The following is a 20,188-nucleotide window of genomic DNA, read 5'->3' as shown; positions in this document are numbered from 1 at the left end:
TATTAGCAATATACAATTTCTTGCACTTGGAATTTATCTTTTCTCATACCCTAGCTTGCTCTAAGACACACAAATGCATTAGATGCTTAAGTAGGATAAATTTTAGATCAATGTGGCTTTTGAAATTATTCTAATCTGACCATAACAGTTTTCTGTTAAATCTGCCAAACCATATTTAATCTAGTTCCACCGCCAGAAGAATGTTGATTTTGCCATCAGTATTCCTGCATCTTCAACGTAAATACCAGTCAACACCTTGACTTGTATACAATGAGTATATTGTATTTGTACTAACTCAATTTTATAAGTGGTGTTATGCAGTCACTGGTTTACCATAGTGTTAAATACACTGTGTCAGGATTACTCATTTAAATGTGATGTGCTTCTAGGAATAGGTAAGTACAGCAAAGGTCCATGTAATGAAAAGTTTAGAACTTCAGTTTTTTTAATTTAGTTATGTATTCCTCTCTGATGGACAAAAAGAAGAGCAAACACCTTCAAACATCTTGGAAAAAAAGAGTAAAGCAACTACAAGGAACCCATTCATTTCCCAACAGTAACTGTAAGAATAAAATTAATTTTATTCTTTAGTTCTGGGGAGGCAGGGGAATAAATGACATTCAGAAAGGCAGTCACCACGAAGAAAAATACAGCTTCATTCATAAGGCTGCAGGAACTTGGATAGACACTGACAGTAATCTAACAGTTTAATCTACTTTTACTGGCTGCTACAGATTCAGGTCATTTATCAGAATTATAGCCAGTCATTAGTGTGCCAAGCACAACTGTGAAATCCAATTCTTTGTACATTCATTCCCACCCACACAAAATGCATTAGCCCTCAATGGAAACCATTACTATGTTAATTAAAACAAAATGATTGAAACTAGGCTTCCATAATATATCAGGCATGGTAAACAGTCAATCTTGGCCAGGAGCTCTATCTGCAAATCGTAAATGTGTACTCAAATTTTCAGTTCAGAAGCACAATGACACATAAAAACTTCTTCAAATACATATATACTGTATATATGTATGTATGATCCTTATATGAGGTGTGCAAGATTTAGGATACTAAGAAGATGGTCTAACTCTGAGTTTGGCGTTATGAATAGGTGTCAGTAAAATTCAGATGTCTTACATAGTGTACCTATGGAGACATAAACGCTGCAAACCCCTGTTTGAACTAGTTCACATGGAAAACTTACTACTACTCACCAATATAGGTCAAAGTTAAACAACTTTTACCAAATCTGTCATTGATAAATAATTCTAGTTTCATGAACAAAACCTACAAACTAAAGGAATTACTTAATAATATTGTTTCAGGTGGAGCCAGACAATAATTTTATCTGTGATTCTATAATAATACTGCTATTTGAAGACAGTTGTACTAGGTTTTAAATCAAGAATAAAGTCTCTCCTTAAATGACCTCATCATCAATGTCTAAGCAACATACAAATACATTAGTAAACTTGTCTTTAGGGCTTCTTTGTCTCCTGCCAAGTGTTTCACATTCTTTTTAAGAACTTTCATCAGCCACAGAGACACAGGGCACTCATGTTTTCTCAGTCATAGTTGCTTGGATACATTGGCCTACCTTGAAAGCGCTGTATATTTTTTTTTACACTTACTGTATGTCCATCAATCCATTATCTAATTGCTTTATCCAGTATGGTGTTACAGGGGAGCCAGGCCCTATTCTGCCAACAACAGAAGCAAGGCAGCGTACACCCTGGATGGGACGGCAGACACAAACACAGACACACACCTAGCCTACTTTTTCCCAGAAGCCAATAAACCTACCAGTGTGTCTTTGGACTCTGGGAAAAAAACATAGCACCCAGAAGAAACCCACACAATAGCAGGGATAACATACAAACAGTTCTTATACTGTACACATAAAAAAGTTCTTTTGTAATTAACAAAAAATAGATACTGTAATTAAAGTGCTTAATAGTGAGGTTTAGTGGTACCAAATGGGCTTAGAAGGTGCCTCAGAAGTGAAAAATAGTGTGTACATTAAGATTTCATTCTTTGCAAAACTGACACTTAATAAGAGATTTGCACATGTGTTCACTGCAGTGTGTGCATAAAGTAGATATTAGAAATGGAGCAATAAAAGTTTAATGGAAACAGAATAATAGCAAACTGTCATTATACATTTATATCATTTATCATATCATGCATTTGTGATGCCCTGACAAGCCCGATACTCCTGCAATTTCTTCATCCAATTCCATGGTGCATTCCACACGTGGAAAGAGCTCATCAGGACCATCCTTAACAAGATCAGGCCAGGCTTATCATCCTCATTAGGGAACCTCACACACTATTTAAGCCCTGAGGGACCATTTCTCAGGGTTCAGACATTGAGTCTCTAACACTGGTGTATGTTTTCTATTCCAGTTTTTTTCCAAGAACCGATCATGGTTTTCAGCCTCCAGTTCCAGTTCCCAGGCACCAGGTGCCACTAATCACCAATCTACTCTTCTTGACCTCATCTCAGATCTGTCTGCCCTTCCTGCGCATCTCTCCAGCCTGCTATTTTCCTGCCTGCCTCATCTGTGCATCTACCTATTTTGCTATCACTCTGCCTATTCTCCATTTATTATATTATCACCACCAAATAAACTCCATTATTTTCACTGCTAAAAAGGCTCTGAAGGTGACTATTCGCTGTACCCTTTTTCCATCCTTGGGCCCAGCCTAACAATATTATCATACAATATCTGCAGCTCTTGTTGAAAGAATGTCCTGTCAGGAAACACCACCTGCTTATGAGATTTGTTCCACATTACTCTCCCATAGCTGATCAGCTTTCAGTTTCATTTAAGACAAAATAATTGTACCCATGAATGTGAGCAGAAATCTAAACTTTACTTTGTGAAAATAGTGTGATACAAAAAGTCTCTGTTATTAAGTACTGGGTTATAATTTGGAAGCCAACATTTATGTCAGTAGATTGATATAGATTAAATATACTTTTCACTCAGCAACCCCTTTAACAATAGTGTATCTTAAAAATGTAAATAATACATGGGTTAATGATAAAAGGTCTGCCTCTCCCACCCTGTATAATCATTAACACTAATACAGTACTGTATCTAGCTCTCTTTCCAGATTTTGCAAGACAAGTCAAATGTTCTCATTTTCAATCTTTCACCTTTAACCTTTCTTTGTACTTTTAATCTGTTCCCTAGATCTGGATAAGAGACATCACTTTACTCCAGGGTACTGGCAACTCCAGTACTCAAGTCCCAGAGTCTGGCAGGTTTTTACAAGTACTTTCAATTAACCACTGATTAAGAACTATGAAACACATCATTTGATTTCTTAGCTAAACTTTACTTTAGTTAAGTAACTGCAATGAGAAGTATAATGATAAGCAGAGATTTCTACATTGCAAGTGGTAAGGAAGTCCTGAATTTACTTGAGAAGTCAGCCTAAGTCTGGTAATAATAAATGTTATTCAGTCACACAGAAATCAGGCTGGCTCTCTGTCTTCCTCTCATTCACAGAGTCTCAAAATATGTGCATATGTACACAGTAATCTTCTGACTTATCATGCCATGACGAGAAATAAAAAACTTTTCAAGTTCTCTTTCCACTTTATCATTCTTTACATAGGTAGAAAATAGAAAGCTTGAATATCTAAATTCTTATGAACACATTATAGCCACAGTATATGATTTTCACCTGTTCTTCCCCAATGACTTTGCAGGATTAAACACTATTTCTCCTGTATTTGGGCAGGGACAGCTCTTTTATATACCAAATGGTATATCCAACTATAACTGTATGAAAACCAATGTACCTATGTTGTTGTTTGGCAGTTTATCCTTCGATTTAGTTATGACATTGGTGCATAACAAGTGGTATGGTATCAACAGACATAGTTTCACTTCAATATTAGTTCTGTGTGCACTTTATTGCTCACTGCTTTGGGATTAACCATGATATAAAACATCATATGATACTGATATACTAATTTCAGATTTCATTTTCTACATCTAAGTTGAAACTGGACTTATTATCTAGTCTTAGCATGTGTCATTTTTTTGTTTTTATCTTTATAGATCAACAGTGACCTTATTTGTATTATTGAAACATTTTACAGATTTGATTTAGTGTTAGAACTGTTCATAGTGTAAGAGGAGCCCTGTTTTGAAATAAAATTATTCTTCATGTATTGAAAACTACATAAAGAATAATTTAAAATCGAAATATTTAAGAAATCATTTTTATTTCACTGTTAATTTTATTTGTATGTAATCTGTTCTCAAAAACTTTTGAGAAGAGTTTCTATAAAGAATGTGCAGAATTGTAAATTGAGAGTAACAAGTAATAACTGTCACTTCTGTACATTTTGTTTTTGTTAGGTGAGACTTTCCTTAAAAAAATATAATTTAGAAGAATGACAATGTAAGAGTGAATTAAATTGATTCCCCTAACAGTTGTGGCCTTTCAAAACTGAAAAAGAAAAAATGCCTTGAAAAATGTATATGCCTGAGGTATTAATAAATTATGCTTTTCTGACTCCTGAAAGAAGTCTTAAGAACATTTCCATATAGTAAGTGATTATAAATGTGATAGTTGATGACAGAATGATGTGTTAACAGTTACTTCAGATTTCCATACTAAATCAAAGTTTTGCCATTTGGATGTGAGGTGCTACATCTTGTTTCTGTCGGAGTTGCTTCCTAACTGTCTAATGAAGGGAGGAAGATTTAAGAATAAAAATACATCCTTGCCTTAGGATAATACCGCCATTTTTGTAAAATGCTTTTGATGTTTGAGTCCATTAGTTTTGGTCTTGTAAGAAAAGGGCTTGCACATTTCTAACAGAATAAATATTACAATGATGAATCAGAAATAGCATATTCTATGAGTCTGGTTTAAAGCAATTTATAAATAAATGCATTAATTATATCACTGATACTGAAGCACAAAATATTATATCAGTGGTGATCAGAAAAAAAAATGTTTCTATCTGGGGTCAATATAAGAGCATAAACATTTCTTTGAGGGTATTTTATAATTACAATACTTTGCTTTCATAAACATTAGCCTTTACTAAGACATACAGGGTTCTGTGTTATTACTGATTTACTTGCAACTTACCCTTTTGAGTAAAGAAGTCCTTATTATTCTTAATATACTATTACTATTCCTTACTATTATTAAATGCACCTCATGGTTTACACTTGTGTCCTCTGGTTTGTGTTTCACTGTTAATCAATTTTTCCTTTATAAAGTAGAGAGGAATTTACTTGAAAGTGGTGTACTACACCTTGTAAGCAGATCACAGAAGCTAAGCAATACAGGTGAATTATCAGGCAGCTTCAAATTTCTAACCCAGTTGCCCAGTATGGTGACCCAGAATCTCTGCCGTTGGAGATGCTGTCCTTTGATGAGTTGTTAAACTGATGTCCTAACTATTTGGCCATTAGATTTGGTGCATAATGACTACCGCACAACACCCAAAAGAAAGTACTGCATTTAGGAGTGGATGAAGTTTTTTTTTTCTATATGAAAAGTGCTTTAAAAAAAATTAAAAATAATCACTTAAATGTACATGTTATTTGAGGAAAACTAATTACTTACTGTAACATATTACTTTGAAAAATAATGTGCCTCTACTTTAACAACTATGTTACCATTACTGTTTACTCCAGATTTATACTTTGTTTGATGCCCACACAAGGATCATATTAGATGGACACGGACATACTGAAACTTTTCAATTGCCTGTGGTGATCTAATACCTTTTCTGTTTGACCATTTTCAATTCATGATTAAGAACCAACAAAAATAGACAATTTTTGACAATCTGAATTAAATAATGTTTCTCTTCAATCTATGTGATATCTGTATTGTATTGCAAGCATTAGTAAGATAACTTTAAGAATAATCCCAGGGTGATTCTAGAGAAGAGTAGGGGTATAACCCCGGCTTCCTGGCCAAATTTCCCATTGGCCCTTACCAATCATGGCCTCCTAATAATCCCCATCTATGAATTGGCTTCATGACTCTGCTCTCCGCCCCCACTGATAGCTGATGTGTGGTGAGCGTTCTGGCGCACTATGACTGCCGTCACATCATCCAGGTGGGGCTGCACAGTGGTGGTGGTGAGGGGGAGTCCCCATTACCTGTAAAGCACTTTGAGTGGAGTGTCCAGAAAAGCACTACATAAGTGTAAGCAATTATTATTATAAGAAGCTACATTACAGGTTACATACCATTTACATTTAAATGTCAAATAATTTTTGTAAGGGGTATTGTATACATTTTCATCTGATATAGTTGCAGGTATATAGATAAAATAAACACTTTCTCTGTTTTAAATTAATTAACTTATTGTCATTAAAAAATGTTGTCTTTCACTTTGATGTTCTACATGTTCTACATCTTATCTTTAGTTTATCAGTAGAAACAAAAAGTATCTGGTCTAATATAGTGTTTGATGCTCTTGATCATGATCTTTTTAATTTGGGTTTGTAGGAAATATAGTCTAATTCTATTTTGCGTCTACCATTATCTCATAATCCCAAAGGAAATATACTGTACATAGTTACAAATAATGGGTCACAAAATATCCTTTTGACTGAACTGAAAAATAAATAATTATAATGCCCAACCTGGTTATGATTTTTATTCTTTACCAATAATATACCCAAGTGCTTGGAAGCACATGAGTTCTTTGTTCTTTAGCAGAGCTTTGGTAAAAAAAAAGTAATAATGCTGGTACACTGGGTTAAAAAAAACATTTATTCATAATGACAATAACACACTAAACAATATAAACATTCAACATAAAAGCTACACAATTAGCAAATTTATGCACAAGGTGTTCAAGAGGTCTACATCCTGTCATTCACCCAGAAAAAAAAAACAGACTGCTACCAAGTATTCTTAAATAATGCCTACAAAGGCCAAAAAAAGATAAAAGGCTGCCTTCTAAACTAAACAGAATATGACCTACAGATGCTGCAAATGAATTAAAAAGGTATAATTTAAATCTCCCTATTCTAGAAATGCACTCACAAACCCAGAGAGGTTTTTAACCAAGGGACCCTTTACACAATAAATCAGAGTTCCTAACAACAGAATAGCAAGCCCTCTTAACAAGTACTTAACTCCAATCTGGTCTTTTTGGATGATCTGGACAAGGAGCTTTCACCTTCTGCCTTTCCTCTTCTGTCCTCATCTGCCTCTTCCTCTTCTTTTGTCTTTTTTTCTACCTGCCTGTTTTATGCTGTGTTCCTGGATGGTTGATAGACACTTAATGTTTTACCCAGAACTTAATTAGCTAAAAGAAACCATGGTAAACATCACAGTTGCTTAAATTACTCAATCTTACACCCCTACATCTTGGCAAACATCTCCTTGCTTTCAAGATACAGTAGAAATATGACACTAGCCAGGTTCACCCATTGTATTTAGATTCTTAAAGACACTTCATAACTATATAATTGAAAATATCAGAATTGAAAAAATATACATCATGTGCTTTACAATGTATTGACATCTATCCATCCATTTTTTAACTGTTTCATTTAATTCAGAGTTGCAGGAGAGCAGGGTCCTAACCAAGCAAGCAACAGGCACAAGGTAGGGTACACCCTGGATGAGACGCCAATTGATCTCAAGCGAGCCACTGACACTAACACAGACGTGTACAAACTCACAGCTAGGCCAATTGTTACCATAAGCCAAATTACCTATCATTATGTCTTTGAGCACCCAGAGGAAACCCACAAGGAGACAGGAAAAACAAACTCCATGCAGACAGCACACCAGGAAAGCTGTACCTTAATAGCTAGAATACATTGGCAAATTGTCAGTTAAGGTCAATTTAGGTCATTAAGAGTTGAATTGAAATGAAAGCCTGCAGACGGACAGGCCCTTCAGGAGTTATATTGCCCTGTTATATAATATACATTTGTGAATATCACAATGTTTATGTTAAAAAAATATTTTGTTTTTTGCAATACATCAGTATTATAGGTTCAAGACTTGAAGTTCTTCAGTAAAATAGTTCCATTCGAGTCATAATGATAGTAGTAATTTCATTTAAATTCCTGTTTTTTCTCAGCCCTTAAAAGCAAATCCAAAACATCAGTATAAAACCATTTCACTCATCAGCTGTAGTCATGCACTGTAGGTGCTGAGTATTCATAGCAGTTCAAAGTAAATTAGACACACTGCTGGGCTGTATTGTAAGCTGAAAAGCCCTCCTTGTCTTCCAACCTGTTTGACTGTGCATTCCCACAAAATGCCTATTTATAACATTCAGTTCCAGAACTGAAAATTATGTCAAATTCCTATTTATGTTATTGCCAATTTGTAGTAAAAAAGTACAAGCATCCCTAGAGGAAACTTGGTTAGGAGGAACAGCATTTGGGAAAATCTAGTTTTATTTTAAAAGAAATTCATTAAGTCTTACTTGGCACGACGATGCTGGCCCTGATTACATGACACCCATTTAAAGAACTGAGAACAGGAAAGTCAGAACGTTTTACAGCTTTTGGACAGCTGAAGTGGAATTTATAAGCAGAAATGTTTGGTTGTGTCTTTTTGTGTTGGAAAATGACCCAAAAGTGCACTCATCAACATTATGTATGGTGTTGCCCAGATAAAATTAAATAGGTTAAAACTGTACTCACCTTCTGTAGGTCAGTATTAAACAGAAAATGACAGAAAAATAGGAATTAATTTTGTAATTTGGACCCAGAAAAAATGGTGCAAACCTTACCAATTGATAGTTTTATTTAATGATTTACTTAACCCACATTTTTCTGAAAACAAAATTAAGTGCAAGGGAGGTGTATATATACCTAAGCAAGATTAAATTATTTAAATTATTTAATGTTTCCCAAAATGAGTCAGAAAGAGCACCTGAAAAACCAAAATGACTTGCAAAAATGACTTGCACAGTGCCCTTTACAACACATAGAAAGCATATGCCTTTGTGTTAGCTGCTCTGTCTTTGGTTTCAGTTTAACTGAGCTCTTCAGGGCCAAACTGTCATGCCCCACACTCTCCCTCGCAAACAGTGTTGCATTCCCAAACTCACTGTTTCACAATCTCATTCCTAATTGAACCCATCACATTCCCACATGTACTAGATTCACACAAATTCTCACTACCGAACCAATTATCAAACTACATCCCTTTCCTTTCAGTATTTCAAGTTCCCTCACACACCAACCCATGCTCACTATTGAGAAGCCTGCAGTAGAAGTCGTGTACGTGTGCGTGTGCGTGTGCCTTTTGACTGATCTCCTGGTACCAAATCTTTACTCCTGCCATTTGGAGTTCTCTCATTACTGGACTCATTGCCTCCCTAATCGACCTAGTCCCTAGATTTCGTCTTTTGGATTGTCCCTGTGCTACTCTGCATTCTGCAGGATTCACGCTTACGCATTAGGATCCTCCTATTCTACCAGTTGGTTTCCTGACACAAACCTGATTAAAAAAAAGTCCAAGACATTCCACTTCTAAATGTTAATGGTAAATAGGTAAGGGTGAAAGAGGCCACTGAACAGACTTTGAACAGACCTCAAAACATTTAATGATACAGTAATCATTGAATAGTATATGATTCTGGAAAGTCAAGGTCTCTGTCTCACTTATTGACTTACTATTATCTCTTCAGATGAGATAGGCCTATCTGTGCTAAATCATACAAATCAAAACTAGATTAACAATAATAGTAATTCAAAGAGTTGAACTATAAAGGAATACCACTGGGTCCACTACTCTGAGGAAACTAGAACTGTAAAATCTGTCATCTTTAGTGTTAAACTGTGAAAAATTGTGGCAGACAGATGTTATGTTTGTGTTTTTAGTCAAAGCCTGTTTTTACAATATATTTAGTCTTTCACGTAGACTTGTGGAAGAAAGAATGCATGTATTCATGGTTTTATGTCCAGTATCATTTTTTAATGGAGTAAAAAATTGAGTAAAAAGCAGCAGAGAATTTAAAGTCCAAAAAACACTGCATCGCACTGATTGAAAAAAAGAAATTACTTCACTGAAAACATAGAGTATCAAAGCAGAACAATAAACTGTGCTTTGGAGAGGATTCTCAGATTAATAGTACAACACACAATTAACGCTCCTTCAGAGAGTGAACTAATAACAATTCTGTATTTTTTCACAAACATACAGTACAATCACAATATATGTAATGAATCCACGGTTATAAGAAATAAATTTAGACTTTTCCAAACTGTCCACTACAAATAATTGCCCATAAACAAAATCAAGGTGCACAAAAATTATTGGAGCTCCAGTGGTTGTCCTTGGGAAAGACAGCCTGTAGCCTTGCCAGTCTGTTATGTAACACACATAATTTAATTAAGCCGTTACCTCACTGTCAGTGAATATGTCCACAGTTCTTGAGCAAATTTAATTTCATTCCTTTGCGTCAGACGAAAAAATCAATTTTGGTCCCAAAGGCTGTCTAATGCAATCTTCTTCTGAGATTTTTATCAGTTGTGGAAACATTCGTTGGTGTAGGGTCTTCATCTACAATCAACAGAGAAGTATTTATTTCAGTTAAATATTTTTTAAACAATTTCACACAAATGATAATAAATGCAGGCTTTCAGTGTTCTTTGAACAATTTACTTGAGGTGTCTAACTATTGATTAAGAATTAATAGAGAAGAATAACAAGAGCTCGCAGTTAAATTAAACATTATATTTTCCCACAGAAAGACCTTACTATTGGTATAATACAATCCTTTTATGTGACCATGATGCACAAGACCAAGCTAACAGATATACAATACAATATATGTATTTGTGTATGATTTGTTATATTTGTAAGGCAGGGCTACGCGTTTGTTATACAGTAGTAGTTCACAGTACTTAACTGTGTTACTCTGAGATGTTAAAGCTTTAAAAATGTTCTTTCAGGTAAATATCCACCACTTAAGTATCTCACCCACCTGAGTGATGAAGTTCAACCACTCTACATAATCAACACACCACACAGCACATGAAGTGAGGAAGTGAGAAATTACCTTAGCATTTCATTTAGTGGAAAATGTAGGTAAAATCAAACCGAAAGAAGACTTTAACCAGGACAATGAGATTAGCACACCTATTCTTACAAACAGGGACATAAGATCTTGAATGACAACTATTCACAGATTTTCCTTTTACCAGACTGAAGTATTGGTTTATAACTTGTAGTCCAAAGAGTACAACAAATGTTTCAATTACCTACCAAATCCTAGCAGAATTCACACTGGTGTTTTTTAAACACAAATTTCAGTCTTTTATAACCTGAATAGGAATTTCAGCATCAATACTAGGATAATAATACACCAAGCCCAGGGCAGGTAGAGTTCCTACAGATTTTATGAATCTTCTGTGATTTCTAAAGTAATATGGGTAAGATGTGCTCTGCTTAGGAGCTAGAGTATGTTTGCTTTCATCTTTTGTCAAATAAATATGTAAAACATGTCAGACTTTTTTAAGATTAGATGCTAACTAATTAAAACCTTAATTAAAAGGGCTATTGCACATACCTGTGCTATTTAGAGACATTTAAATTCCCTTTGGAAAAAAATAGGGCAATTTTCTTCACAAGCAAAAATTCTGGCTCACATTCTGATGACTCTATCCTGTTTTATCGAGCAAAGAAGCTAAGAAGCAACTGCCAAGTCTTCCAAACTGCAATATGCTTGGGAAAGAAATTAAAGTAGAAAACTATAACCAATACAAGAGTAGTAGGTGCTTCTACAGTTTGGTTTGTAAGAAAATAAATTTTAGTCAACTTTTAATTTTCATGCGTGAAGCACTATTAAAATCAACCTTGATGATATAAACATTAAAATAAAGGTTTCTTAAACCTTTCTTAAACTTAGTTTATTTATGTTTTAAGATAAAGTATACATAGAAATCCTTATGTTCCTCATGATTTCACCGATAGTAAAATGCAATTGATTTACAGTACTGTAAAAAAAATACTAAGGAAAATACATAAAAAGGATGAATGGTTTGTCAAAGTATGCTGCCACAAGACACTAAAATAGCCATTAGAGATATTACATGACAGTACCTTGAATATTTCCCATTTTCTTGTAATGCATGGCTGTTTGGCAGACATTCGTGGAAATGCTATGGTGAAATTTTTGATTGCTCTTAATCTCCTGACTACAGTTTTAAGAAACTTTGGGCTAATTTTGTTGGACAAATTGTTAAATGAGAATGGCTCAACAAACACTTTGAACTGCAGTTAACAAGATTAATCAAATCCTATTCATAGTATATAAATAATGTGTGATTAGCTTAAATCACACTCAAAATTAGAGTATAGCTAATATGGTCTAGACATTCTTATGGCATAAAGACAGCTCAGGAAGCACTTAAGAATATTAAAACATAAATAACAAGATTTTAAAAATATGTAAGCTTGTACTTTGATTTAGATTTATATAATATTTATACTATTTATATCAAAATATGTATATCAAAGTACAAAGAGGAAGAGGTGTTAGTGGGGCCAGCAGGGGGTGCTCACCCTGCAGTCCATGTGGCTCCAAATGTCCCGGTATAGTGACCGTGACACTTTACTGTAAACAGGCGCCATCCTTCGGATGAGACGTAAAACCGAGGTCCTGACTCTCTGTGGTCATTAAAAATTCCAGGGCGTTTCTGGAAAAGAGTAGGGATGTAACCCCAGCGTCCTGGCCAAATTTCCCATTGGCCCTTACCAATCATGGCCTCTAATAATCCCCATCTATGAACTGGCTTCATTACTCCGATCTCCTCCCCACTGAAAGCTGATGTGTGGTGAGTGTCCTGGCGCACTATTGCTGCCGTCGCATCATCCAAGTTGATGCTGCACACTGGTGGTGGTGGAGGGGAGTCCCCATTACCTGTAAAGCTCTTTGAGTGGAGTGTCCAGAAAAGCGCTATATAAGTGTAAGCAATTATTATAATTATTATATATCAGGCTTCTCAAAGAAACAGTTTCTATTAACCTTCTATAATTTATAAAATTTTACAGCAGATTATCCATGACAACAACAAATTGTTCTATGACCTGAAAATGGAAATTTAGCTGGTTATGGCTCTTGTTATTCCAAGGCTACCTCAAGATCTGTCCAATCCTATCACAGCCACACATGGCTATCCACCCAGGCCTTTATATTAGACAGGGCATTTGATCGATATGCCTTTCTGATTCACTGAATATGGTAGGAAAACAAAACACTGTGTTAACATCATAATACAGTGATAAAAACAGGTTTCTGGTGCTGATTAGTTACAATTAATTATTAGCATTGAATAATTAAATGTTAGCAGTTGTCTATATACAATGATAGATCTTTAGGATGTTAAATAATGTGCATAACAGGCATATTCTCTCACAAAAGCATGGATTTCATGTTCATTCTCATCTCCCTCTAGATCCCATCCTCACCTATTGTAATTCTAATATTTAGATTTTTCTGTTGTACTGATCAAGCTTATTCTTATTTCTTCACTTGTCGCATTATTTTGGTAATGATTTAGATTGAACAATTTTCTTTGCAAATTCTAATAATTTAGTACGTTATAGTATACAAAATGTTAGTGGTTGTTATGGTATGGTAAGCTATGGTGCTATCTGAAAATTTGTTTTAAATTAGAATTATTTTCTTAAGTATAATATTTTTTTTAAGTTTTAGTTGATTAATTCTGTATTTGTGTAAATTACTTTAATTAAAAGCCCTGTCCAATCAAATAAACATATTTTTTCTGGACTCCATCACCTCTGTTTAAATTTCCCTCTTTTATAAATATCCATTGTTGCTGTTCATTTTAGAAATTATATGTCTATAGAAAATGACTTATGAAGGGTGCATTTCTGAGACTTTTATTAATATTTTCACTTTATTCCTCTGTATGAATAACCTAAAGTTGGCTGAATATTAACAAAGAGTTTTCCACAAAGCAGATGAGATTAAATGATAGAGTTCAATAAGAGGCTTTCAGCCCTGTGTTGTGACATTCTCTGTACTTATCTTTGTGCCTGGCCAGTGCCAGAATATTAAATGAACTTTGTACATTGTTAAAGATTCTAAGAACAGTCTAGTAAGTGTCACGGATGTCGGAAGGGACAAACAGTGGAGAGGCAGGAGAGCAGAAAAAGACCCATATGCATAGCGGCGGTACGGGGGATTAGCCCGGGCTCAGCAGTTCAGGAGTCGTATAGAAACCAATGCCCTCAGGGAGCGGACGTGGGGCGACTTGGCTGCTAGGCGGGTCTTAGGACATCTGAACGTCAATGCTGAGCGCAGGAGAATAAGTGACCCAGAAATATATAGCCCCAGAGAGAGACACAGCACAGGAAACTAGGGACAGGACAGAGTAGGAGTGCCCTCTGGCTGCAGAGGGTGTGACAGTAAGCTTTGAACCTTTTGATGATACTTTATATAAAGACATAAAGTCGAAGAAAATATGTACCAATAAGATATGGTTAATGTCTGGTACTTAAGCAGAAGAATGTTTAAAATACCTAAAAGATTAGCTTTTTTTTTTTCTGTGCTCTGGTTTAAATTTAGCAAGGATGTGGTTATCATTTACAGTGAAAGCATATGAACTAAAAACAGATATTAGATCATTAAGCCTCCATTATCAGGAAGCTGCTTATTCCTGGTAAGGATTATAGTAACACAGAGACAATCCTGACAATATACTGTAGGTGTAAGACAGGACTACAACCTGGACTAGAACCCAGTCTGTCACAGGACACACCCATGCATGATTTCGAAACACCAGTTAATCTACTTAGAAGGTCACAGATGCTCAGAGGGATCCCAGAGAAGCCGGAGAAAACTCAAGAGAATACAGAGAGAACAGGTACGTTCCACACGGAAGGTGCCCCCCTTCCAGAATGAAATGCAGAACCCAAAAGCCATGAGGCAGCTGCACTAACACCCAGCCACTGTGCAGTCCTTTATGATTTTATCACTATGGCAATTGATATACAGGCCAGCTCACTGCAAAACCATCGGTGGGGTTTTCACAGACAACAGCAGCTTCACACTGGTAAACCTCACCATTGTAGTGCAGTGTTTTCACTTAACAAGTGCATATGTTTCCCTGTAAAAGCGCAGCTTTAGTCTGAATCACTTTTGCCAACAGTTTTGCAATACATAAACATACAATACACAGTCCAACCTTAAATGAGATGTGCCTCTTCCTTCTTATTCAATATTAAAATCTTTTTCCCTGAACCTAAATATTTGATTTTTCTGTTTCTGTGAATACACAGTTTTAGCTTCCTAGACATTCTAGCCAAACACTTGTGATAGGTTCTATATGAAATATAATAATTATCGATCTACACTCAAACCTTAATTTTACTGTACTATGTGTTACTACTTTTGTACTGTGTGATTAATACAAATGCATCCAAGATGTATTTGAAAACAATAAATCAATCCTTTTTAAGATTTGTATACGGGATTCCTGGTATAAACACAAATCCACGTATTTGTAAATAAAAAACAAGAACATCTTTTCAACATAAAACATGCTCATTATATATTCCAAAGTGATGCGATGATTCAAACAACTGAAACATTCAGCGTGCCTTAAGAAGTCATTGTCAAGAAAGAAAAAAATGTCCTTATCTGACCTTCTCAAAACCTGTATTAGTTTTTTTATCAGTTAAACAATAAAACAATAAAAGAACCTTGCATCTTTTACGCCCGATGTTTTATTTCACGTGAATATGATGCCAACTGAAAATTTTAATACTATTACTGAACTTTCGTCGCATTGTTCTATAACCTTTTAAAATATTTGAATAACAATGCAAAGGCACAGTTAAACAAAGAGAGACATTAACTACATCTTATAACGTCTTCATTCAACAAGTAACCGTACTACTGCATGTCAGTTCATTAATGCATTGATGACGCGTACATGTTTTTATGTTCCTAATAAAATGACAAATTATATATTACACATAGTTATGAAGATGAATTAAATACATTTTCAAAAGCGATATCCTTACCTTTATCACTTGTCTATGCACTACTCCTCGGTCCCAGACCTTGCTAATGTTAAATATAATCATTATCGACGTCTCTGCAAATATACCAGAGGATGACATAGAGTATTAGTAAGATAGCGAAGAGAAACAGAGCGATAAAAATGGCTTTGGTGACAGGAGAAACTAGGGACTGCATGGCACAGCAGACAGCATAGAAGTGTGGAAGCAACAGACGTCCCAGTAATCTGTATGCAGCTGGTACCCACATTTATATATCACACTGTTTGAACGTCGGTCATGCGCGTAAGAAAAAACAAGGATAGGCAAGTCAACTCACGAATTTATTCCGTTGGTACCACAGTCAAAGCGAAATGGTTTAGTATGATTGCGAAAATATGCAGTTGTGTCTTTTGTTTCAAATTTGTTTAAAAATAGTAAACGTGGATAGCAGATTTGTTTATAAAGGAGCTATGAAACATCGACTCCTCCACACACACAAATAAACGATAAGCTATAATCCATCACTTGACTTTCCTACAAAGCAGATACCTTTCTTCTTCTCCTGCTGTTGTGTAACTGAATTTTTTTTTCTGGGTCTCCCTGCTACATATAGAACAGATTCTGATTAACCATTGTGTAACATGTTATGCTTTGAAACGTATACACTTGCAAAATAGTATTTTGTTTTTGCATGGGGTGTTAGATTGTTGGTGAACCATATGCATATACTCTTCGGTGAAGAAAGTTATGCGACATTCCACAGTTATACTGTACTTTTCATTTAGATAGATGACTGTTTTTTATTGCCTAGTATGTGAGAATTTCCTTTTTTGAAAAGTTAGTATGTAAGTGTTTTAACTTAATTTCAAACATTTTTCAAATGGTAGTGCATTTTTACATTAACAAGGACTTCCCAGATGTTAAACAATATTAAAAAATAATGCTTACTAAAGATTAATAAAGCCCAGATTACAACTAGTTATTTTAAAACATAAATGTTACAGTATATATTGGTGCTTACCAGGTCAAACAAATTTACTTCTATGAAAACAAAACAAAAACATAAAGCAGAGTATTTACATCTAAGAATAGGAGACATTCTTTTTGTAGAGGGTGGTGGGAGTCTGGAAAAGGCTACGCAACTATGTTGTTGAATCAGAGTAAATTCCTTTCAAGAAATGGCTAGACCTACTAATTTGAGATCCTTTTACCTACTAAAATGAATCTCTCATTTGCAAACATTTGTATTCTCTTAAACAAATCAGTCATGCATAGTCACTTTACATAAAAGACAGTTAAGTCCAATTCTTCACTAAAAGACATACCACCCTCACTTTATAAAAGTCTGTACATAAACTATATAGAGGGCTTTTCTTTCTTTCTTTGCACATAGGATGGGACTTTTTTCATCCAACTCTGAAGTTCTGCACTCACCTGGGTAACATAAGCAGAAGAAGAACTGGAAAATTGATTCACCAATTTAATTAAGCAGTGATTTCGGTTATATAGACTGTAAAAGCTCAGAGAGGAATTTAACCAGGCCACTGCGATTAACATTCCCTACTCTTTCAAAAAGTATCTTGTGATCTTAAATGACCATGTACTCAGGGGCTTGGTGTCATGTCTCATCCAATGGACTGCAGTTCCAAGAACACATTGTGCTTTTTCACTATATTGAGGCACTGGAATGGAAATGTGGTCCAGAGGAAATAACACCCCATACTGGACTACCAACACTATCTACAGCAGCATCCTGTTATCTTTGGGTGTCTTACAGTACCAACCAGGCCCAGGCATGCCTACCTACTGATGAGAGGAGGCCAAAAGGAGGAAATATTGTACAGAACAAAAAAATCCTAAATGGAAAAAAATATATAATTTATTTAAAAAAAGGAAAACAGTTATTAAGATGTTAATGTGAACTGAGCTCCTATCACGGTAGAGGAAGTGCATTATTTAAATGTGATTAAGTCAGAGGAAAATCTCAAACTGCATCTCATTTTGCATTCCAAGCTGCAACTTTTCAAATCCACACACAGTTTATGTACGGCTGCTTTTATGACAGTATTGGAATCAAACTACACCATACATTAAGGCTCACTGTTTTTTAGATTTGTATTTTATTGTTTATAGTTTGTCGCAGTTATATTAAATGTATTCTCTCATACAATACTTTTAATTGAGGGTTGAGGATGTAGCTCTTCAGGGGTCTTCTCCACTGAAGGAGAAAGTATCAACTGAGTATCAACTGTTCTCAAAGTTACTGGGAGTCAGAATGTACTTCGGAGTGACATTTTCACCACTTGCTGTTGATGACTCTTTTGTTGTCGTTGTTGTCAGTGCTTATGGGTGAAGCAACCACTGCCTCTCTGACCTTCTAACATGACAAATTCTCACAGCCCCTGTCTTCCCTGTCAGTCTTGCAGCAGCAAGGGTGCAAACGCCGGTATTCTGTCTGCTTTTGAAAACCAGAATAAAACACCTATTTGCTTGTGTTTCTGATGCTTGAGGGGGTCTTGAAACTGTATTCAGAACAGGAGCTTTTAGTCACAGGAGCTTTGGTTGCTGATGAGAGAGTAATTTTGGAGCTAGTGTCATATTTAGGTTTTAGAACTATAGCACTTGGACTTTTACAGTCTGGATCTTGGAGGCTGCAGCTCAGCTGATTTTGTGTGGTAGGTTTAATCAAGGACAAAAGAAGGGAAAGCCATGGGAGAGGATGGGAGAGGCCGAGGCTCCTCCTCCTGATAGTTGTTCTCACAGACTCTGGGCACCTCCTCTATTAGAACGGAGCTAAGTAATTTGACAGGTAGCAGATGCTCCATCAGCTTCCCCACAAGCTTATAATCCCTCTGCCCTCCGTTACCTTCTACTGTACATCTCATTTGTGCTTTGTCATTGGAACCATTTTTAATTATAACGATTTCTGATAATCTATTAAAAAGGAAAAAAATGCAAATAGCAAATGCATTAGTTATGTAAAGAGAAGGGAGAAAACAGTAAAAATCAATTAGCAAATTCAATGAGGTACAAGACAGATGTGAAAAAAATAAGATTATTTTGCCAAGTGAGCAATTTTTTTACCTAAAAACAAGTGGAGGGAAATTATATAACCTTAGTCCATTGATGTACAGTAGTAACATAAGTAAGAGTGCTAATCTGAGATGACCAAAATATGCACACAAAAAGAAAAAAAGAAAAGAAAACCGATTATATCACAAGCATAAATATATATACAGTATATGAATGTATACATATATAAACATAAAGGCACATTCACTGATCAAATAAAAGGAACCCCCAGTGACTAGCATGTTGGGCCTCTGAGAGCTACAAGAACAGCTTGAACAGGCATCTGTTCACAAGGTTCTGATATATTGCAGCCCAAACTCTTCCCTTTCTTTTAGTTAGACTGTCTTCAGCTAAACTTGTAATGGTACTGAGCTATATGATTCACTGCTTCTGCCAGGAGTTTCAACAAGATTGAAATCTGGGGATTGTTCTGGTCAGGAAAGGTATTGGATGGTATTTTCCTGCTCCCACATATTGTTGATAACAGAGTCTATCCATTTAACTACTGAAGGTTCTTAAGATTTTGGCCAGTAAAAAATATTTAACTTTTTTAACCAAAGGATTTCAGCCAGAGTAATGATACATGACCGAAATTAAAAAATAAATAAAATAAAATGTCATTTAAATAAATGTCCTTTAAAGAGTTGCTGGGTTAAAAGTATTTTTTTAAATAATAATTATATGCAATTTCAGAGATATAATGTGTGTGGTCTGTCTATATGCTCAATAATCATTTCAAGATTAAAAAAGAGTATGACAGGAAAAGACAACTTATTTCATTACACCATAGAATCATCCTACCTTACAACATAGATAACCAAACCTAACATTCACTACAGTCACTATTAATGGCTTTGTGCAATGTTCTGTTTACCCAGGAGGGGTCTTCTTGGTATGAAGCCTGTAGATGATGTAGTAGAAGATGTTCATTACCAGGATGAAGATTAGAAGAAACTCCACTGTGACAAGGAAGTCACTGATCCACTGGAGTCACTTGAGACTGATCTGACCAAATCTTTTGCTTTAAACTGTAGTCACTTTTCCCCATCTGCAGTTCTAGAACAAATGTATAAGAAAAAGTATAAGAAGAAATATGCTCTGGGAGAA

The 20,188-nt window shown here is 35.3% G+C and overlaps 1 long non-coding RNA gene across 1 annotated transcript; it reads right to left on the bottom strand.

Moving 5' to 3' along the window:
• Nucleotides 1-10,378: 10,378 nt before the first annotated feature.
• On the bottom strand, nucleotides 10,379-16,318 carry LOC107077827 (uncharacterized). The gene is made up of 2 exons (XR_001478812.2): nucleotides 16,031-16,318; nucleotides 10,379-10,537 (listed from the first exon to the last, which is right to left on the bottom strand). It is a non-coding gene; the product is annotated as an uncharacterized lncRNA (long non-coding RNA).
• Between the last annotated feature and the right edge of the window lie 3,870 nt (nucleotides 16,319-20,188).

The sequence above is a fragment of the Lepisosteus oculatus genome, chromosome 8, assembly GCF_040954835.1.
Source record: "Lepisosteus oculatus isolate fLepOcu1 chromosome 8, fLepOcu1.hap2, whole genome shotgun sequence".
NCBI classification, from domain to species: Eukaryota; Metazoa; Chordata; class Actinopteri; order Semionotiformes; family Lepisosteidae; genus Lepisosteus; species Lepisosteus oculatus.
The sequence above is the reverse complement of the archived record's forward strand: the minus strand, read 5'-3'. Positions and strand labels throughout refer to the sequence as shown.